This window comes from Arvicola amphibius, chromosome 2 (assembly GCF_903992535.2).
Source record: "Arvicola amphibius chromosome 2, mArvAmp1.2, whole genome shotgun sequence".
Taxonomy (NCBI): domain Eukaryota; kingdom Metazoa; phylum Chordata; class Mammalia; order Rodentia; family Cricetidae; genus Arvicola; species Arvicola amphibius.
This window is the reverse complement of record NC_052048.2, coordinates 89842986-89849734: the sequence shown is the minus strand read 5'-3', so window position 1 is coordinate 89849734 and position 6749 is coordinate 89842986. Positions and strand designations below refer to the sequence as shown.

Here is a 6749-nt window from a genome sequence, read left to right as displayed (position 1 = left end):
GATGAAATTACCTGAAGCAAAACTTATCCTTACTATGCACAATATATATTTTAGTATTTTTGAAGTATATATATTTATATATACACATATATGTATATATATCATTTATATTGATAGCAATTGTATATATAGTATATATACATATAATATATAGCCATATATAAAATTGGAATGCACTCATTGGACATGATACTGGGTTATATAAGAACATTTTAATGAAAGTATATAATGTACCTTGAGCATATTTTGCAATTACACCTTTCTTTCTTTTTCAACACCCACTCTTGTTAGTCCTCTTTCTTCATAGACATTTTTGCTTCTAGTTTCATGTCATATATGCATGTGGTTTTCTGCATACATAGGAAATCTAGGAACCACATCTAGGGAGAAATGTGATAATTGTGTTTCTGAGACTGACAACTTGTTTAGACTGATGGTCCCCAGGTGCATGCATTGTTCTCCTTGTAAGTCCATTGTTCTTTGTGCCTGAGAAAACTTCCACTAATTTGTAGCACAGTTTGTTGATCGGTTTCTCTTTTGATGCAAACCCGGGTTAGAATTAACCACTTAATGGATTTCTCTTCTTGCTAGTGAGGTTGAGGACATTTGGATATCTTCATTTACCAACTGGACTTCATCTTCTGAGAAATTTCTGTCTATTTCATTTGCCCATTCAAGAATAATGAGTTGTTTGTTTTCTTGATATTCAGTCTATTTTTGAGCTATTGTAGATCCAAGATATTAGTCTTCTGTAAGATGTATTGCTTGCAAAGATTGGCTGTCTTTTTATTTTGTTATATTTTTCCTTGGCCAGCACAAGGAGTTTTGAGCTTACAATTTTTTTTTTTTTGTGTGTGTGTGGTTAGTTCTTTACGGGCCTTTGAAAATTGGACATGGCTAGTTATAGGCAAAGTAGGAGTAGAGGTTTGATTAAACTTGAATACTTGTATTTCCTGTGATTTTTGCTGGTGATGAGGCTGTGATGGACACATGTTTGGTGTCTGCCATAGCTGTCTTCCCTTTAGTAACTTCTGTTTGTACCAGAGGCCTCTGAGTTTATAAATTCTTATCTGTGAATTGTTGCAATTGTTCCTAAGCAACTGGAGGTTTACTCAAGAAGTACATGCCTAGGTCTCGAAGTGTTTCCCTTCACTTCCTTCACGGCCTCAGAGCTTCACGCCTTATGTTGGAGTCTTTGATTCATTTGAATTATAAACAGAGTATGAGGCAGGGATGTAGTTTCTTTCTATATGCAGATATCCAATTTTCCAGACATTTTTCACCGAAGAGACTATCTTTTCTCCAATGTGTCTTTATTATTTCTTTGTCAAAAATGAGATGTCTGTGTTTGTATCTGGATCCTTTATTCAACTCTGTTGATTTGCATGACTATTTTGTGCTGGTACCACCTTGTTTTTGTTATTATACTTCTGTTGTATATTTGAAATCAATTATGGCTATACGTCTAGCACTCTTCTTTCTGAGCAGCTTTGACTATTCAGAGGCTTTCACTTTCCCATATGAGTTTTATTATTTTTTCTAATTATATGAAGAAAGACATTGGAATTTTGATGGGAATTTTATTGAATCTGTACATTTCTTTTGACTGTATAGCCATTTTTTCACAGTATGTCTTTTCTTATGAATATGGCAGACTCTTCAATCTTCCAGTGTCTTATTAACATCTTTCTTCAGTGATATGCTCTGTTTCCTTTCTCATTTCATTAAAACAATGCTCATCATTGTCTATTAGATTTATTTCTTCACATATTAAGTAGATAGCTATTTGTTCCGTAAACACTGTCTGACTCCAGTGTGGTTGTATTATACTTTATAAGGAATTTTACTCTATTTGCATTCTTTTCTAAATCCCCCAAGACTTCTCCCTCCTTATAATATACATACTTTTTAAAGTGAATCTTTACCACAGTTTTACACTGAGTTTTACAAGGTCTTAAGGCTAAAACATGATGACACATCTATAATTAGTCTCTAGATTCCAACCCAAAAGCTATTTCCACTCATGATGCTGCACCTAGCATCCAATGTGTACCTATCTAGCCTTTCAATGATGCGATAATAACAGAAAGGCCAAGAATTACTCAGTGCCCCACTGGGTTTCTAGAAAGTAATCAGCAGATAGGTAAGAAAACAGAATGGAATAAAAATACCTCTGGTTCCAGGCCATGTCCTAGTTTTGACATGGTGTTTGGGGAGAGTTTTCTGTTTAATCTCTGCATAATATGTTGTAGTCCTGTCTTCTTCGCATTCTAGGGTCTCTCAGTCAATAGATGGACCAGTAGAAGAGCTTTCCAAGTACTTAACTAATTCTTTAGTGAATGTTGGAGTTACAGCTGGACACTATTTTGTCTCTAATCTTTTCAGAAAGACCAATAAAATCACTAAGCAGGAAATGTCTGTTTCTTTACATCTTCCAAATATTTACTTTTCTTAAGGCTTTGATTTGTAGACCAGGTTGCCCCCATACTCTACCATGGATGGATGGATACAGAACAAGCATATGCACCATTTCAACTGTCTGGGATGTTTTTCTAAATAAATCAGTCATGGAGAAACATCAAATTCCTATTGCCCTGAGTTATGCACACTGTGCATGAAGAAGCATGTAGCCAAGTTGTGGCCCTGAAAAACCACAGAATAATCAGCTTATGAGCAGTTAAGGTATACGTGGATAGAAGTCAAAGCATGAATGGATTCTCTGCATATATAGGAATCCAGCATTTAAAAGTACTTAACGTCAGAATATGAAGTAATGGGTTACTGTGACGATTTCACACACGTATGCAATTTTATACTTTGTTCTCAAGGCTTTTTAGTGCATTTTTGTGAGTCTGTTTCTCTCAATGATCAAAGTAGAGATAGAGGGGAAAGATCCAGTCCTGTGGGCAATTGGGAAAGAAAAGACAGGCAGAAAGAGGAATTGTGGGAAGAAAGGAGAGAGTAAGCATATTGTAAAAACAATTATGGGAAATATGTAACTGGAGCTGCAGGAAGAAGATTAGCAGCTCTGTGGGCTGGTGGCGATCTTTGTTAGCTTTAGACTCAGCCCTATCTTAGCTGTTGCGCTGTAGACTTTGCTGAACTCAAAGTGCAGGTTCCTGTGATGGCAGTCCCTTGTTGACTTGTTCTTCCTGACCCAGTGTTCCAAGGCTTGTGTAACTATCTCAGCAGGTTTCTTGTGACTGAAACTTCTGAGCTGAGGTAAGGGCTAGGGTCCAGCAGTGCTGTGGATTCCTAAAGCCAGTTGGTGGGGAAGACTGGAGAGATAGAGGAAGCCTTCCGAGATGCCGAGTCAAATGGAAAACTTGTGGGCAGGAGGAAAACAGGAGTGTTGCAATCATAGGATTTACCTTTCTCCCTCAGGCTTGATAAGGTTTTGGGGAAATAGCAACATTCTTTTCAACAGTGAGGTCAGCAGTCTCTCCGGACTTTGGTTTCTCAATCCCACTTTGCAAAGTCAAATAAACGGAAGCCCTTGGTTCAAGTGGAGTTATCAGTAAACATCTCTGCTCTCCTGAAGGCTGTGTTCTGTACCAGAATCTTCTGAATTAGCATTTCCTGCTGGAGAAACAGCTTACTCTTTCAGGGAAGCATATGGAGATAGACTTGAAGCCTGGAATTTGGGGCCATCTACTCAAGTGCCTTGGACAGGAAGCAGAATCATGGACTTGGCTTCTTCAGCCATATTTCGTGGGTATTTGACAGCCATACTTTGTGGATCTGAGTTGCCCCTGCCACCAGGCATGTAAGTCACACATCATTTTGTGCTTATTATGCGTAAAAAGAATAAAACATTCTGATAGAAATAAATAATTTAATCCAAATGAGTCCTCCAAACAGTATCTACACAGAACAGGCATTGAGTGAAGTACTACATGCGATAACATTTTTTAGATACAAAGTTATTCTTGGTGGTTTTTTTCCTTTGGTCTAATGATTAATTAGCTTAGGACTCTTATAGTGCTTGATCTGAAAAGAACTTTGATAACACAAATGGGTAACTGAGACACAGACAATGAAATTTTCCGGGGCTGAGGAGATATACAGTGGTAGATTCAAGGTCAAAAGCCAAGATTCCTGGGTCTAGATCTCTATCTCCACACTTCTACCCTAAAGGATCACCGGGCTAGAGGGCAATGGGTATGGGAGAACTCTAGGGAAGAGAGGTGCATTAGCAAGAAATATGAGGAAGGATGTGTGTGGGAATTCACCAAGAGCCCTATTACTTTGTGTGCACACTTAAAAGATAATAAAAATAAAGAAACCAGGCTTTCAGAGAGATAGAATCCTGTATCTGTCCAGTGCTTTGGCATTGTATGACCAGTTTATGATCTGCTGTTGCATCTGATAAACTGATTGCTTTGTTGCATGTTGTGAGAAAGAGATCCAACATGACTTCTTTTTTTTTTTTAAACAGACTTAATTCTCTTTTATTTTCCTTGTATAAAAACCCTTATGTGGTGGCCACAGCTGGAGCCTGGGTCCTCTGAACAGAGACTCTGGTGTGGGTTTTCACAAGATGGTCAGTGAATTCCTGATAAGGAGACTTGGTGAACACAGTCTCTTTCCAGAGGTCGGGGGTTAGGTAGCTGTAGGTCTTAGAGATGGCATCAAAGGTGGCCTTGGCAAAGTTGCCCAGGGTGGCAGTGCAGCCTCTGGCTGATGTGTAGCAGTCATCAATGCCGGCCATCATCAGTAGCTTCTTGGGCACAGGAGCGGAGACTATGCCAGTGCCTCTGGGGGCAGGGATGAGACGTACCAGCACAGAACCACAGCAGCTTGTCACTTTGCACGGAACAGTGTGGGGCTTGCCAATCTTGTTCCCCCAGTAGCTTCTCCGCACAGGGACAATGGAAAGCTTGGCCAAGATGATGGCCCCTCGGATGGCAGTGGCTACCTCCTTGGAGCACTTGACACCGAGACCTACATGACCATTGTAGTCTCCAATAGCGACGGAAGCCTTGAACCTGGTCCGCTGGCCTGCCCTAGTCTGCTCTGCACGGGCATGAGCTTCAGAACCTCATCCTTTAGGGAAGCTCCCAGGAAAAAGTCAATAATCTCAGACTCCTTAATGGGCAGGGAGAACAGGTAGATCTCCTCTAGGGACTTGATTTTCATGTCCTTAACCAGGCGGCCCAGCTTGGTGACGGGAATCCACTCCTTGTCTTCAGCTTTACCTCCGCGAGCCCTGCGGCCTCGGCCTTGGCAACGGCCTCGACCATGGCCACGGCCCCTCAGACTGCTGCCGAATCCTCCTCGGAAGCCCCCACAACCTCCTAATCCTGGGCCCCCGGGTCCTCCAGGCCCTCCCGCTGCACCGGCGTCATCTGCCATTTGGTGTTTTCCAGAAGCCCAACATGACTTCTTAAAACGAAATGCTTAGAACAGTTTTACATTTACAGACAGTATTAGGACGGTAGTGCAGCGTCCAATACTCCTCTGCACCTAGCTTCTCCCAGTTCTGGAAAATATTTGCTACGATTAATGGATACAATATGTAAATTAAAGCCTATCTTTTATTGGATTTTCCTACAGTTCATATGAAACACTTGCACTTTTTCTTCCAGGATCTTGTCAAAGATACCTTTCATCCAGTCCTCTTGTATCCTTAGGGTTCCTCTGGCTGTGACTGTTTTCTTTTTTGGTTTTGATGACCTTGACAGATTTGAGGACTAACAGTCGGAAATATTGAATCAGCCTGTATCTCTCTGATGGGATTAACTGATATTTCTCTCATGATTCAGTTATGACTATAGGTCTGTAACTGGAGCTGTGCTTTTCTTTTTTTAAAGGATGACCAGGTGAGAAGTGACATTTTTTATCACATCGTACTACACGGTATTCGCCATGACTACATGTTATCTGACTATGACTACTGACCTTGGTCACCTGGCTGAAGGCCTGTTTTCTGGGTTCCTCCACTGCAAAGTTACTCTTTGTTTCCCCACTTTCTGTGTGTACTTTAGAAGTCTTTATCCATCTCCCAAAGTGTGCAGTGGGATGTGGTAGCAAGTCTCCTTAAAGGTGGAGTGTCTTCATAAACACTTGGGAATTTCTATATGGGATATTTGTCACTTCTTTCTTATTAATTTATTTACTTATTCAACCTATCATTTATTTGCCTCATTCTATTCATGGATGCTTGTCTTATTCTTTGTAGTTTAATCTTGTGGTACTCCATTCTAGTTTTCAACTTGGCATAACCTAGAATCACCTTGGAAGAAAGTCAAAGCGAGGAGTTATCTACATCAGGTTGCTTTTGTGGATGTCAATGAGGAACTGTCTAAGTTAACTGAAACTGGAAGACTCTGCTCACTGTGGGCAGCACCATTCCTTGTGAAGAGGGTCCTAAACCATGTGTGTGTGTGTGTGTGTGTGTGACAAGCAAGCAAATGCACTACTCTCTCTTTTTTTGAATGTCGATATGATGTAAGTATCTGTCTCAGGTTCTTGCTGTGAATTCCTTGTAGTGATAGGCTGTAACCTGGAATTGTGAACTAAGACATACCCTTGCTCCCGTAAGTGATTTTATTAGGGTACTTTGTCACAGCAATAGAAATGAAATTAAGGGAAATTTCATGCTACTCTTCTTTCTCAATTTGTTCTATCTTTGGCCATTAGGGGATTTTTCCCAGTTATAGTCAGTGTGCCCTTTGACACTTCCTCCATTACTGTGTGTTTACCTCTTACACCATTCCCAGAATCAACCATTTGTCCAGGAAGTCCAG

The 6749-nt window shown here is 40.4% G+C and overlaps 1 protein-coding gene and 1 pseudogene across 5 annotated transcripts in view; one reads left to right on the top strand and one right to left on the bottom strand.

Moving 5' to 3' along the window:
- The first annotated feature begins 234 nt into the window (after positions 1–234).
- Positions 235–6749, top strand: part of Tdrd15 (tudor domain containing 15) — a 64165-nt gene continuing 57650 nt past the window's right edge. For 3 of the 5 annotated variants that reach the window (XM_038320406.1, XM_038320405.1, XM_038320407.1), the window contains exon 1: positions 235–3766. The gene's annotated coding sequence lies outside the window, so the exon portion shown is untranslated. The remainder of the gene's footprint in view (positions 3767–6749) is intronic. The other 2 variants (XM_038320409.1, XM_038320410.1) reach the window with 2 other exon arrangements.
- LOC119808076 lies at positions 4252–5355 on the bottom strand (annotated as a pseudogene).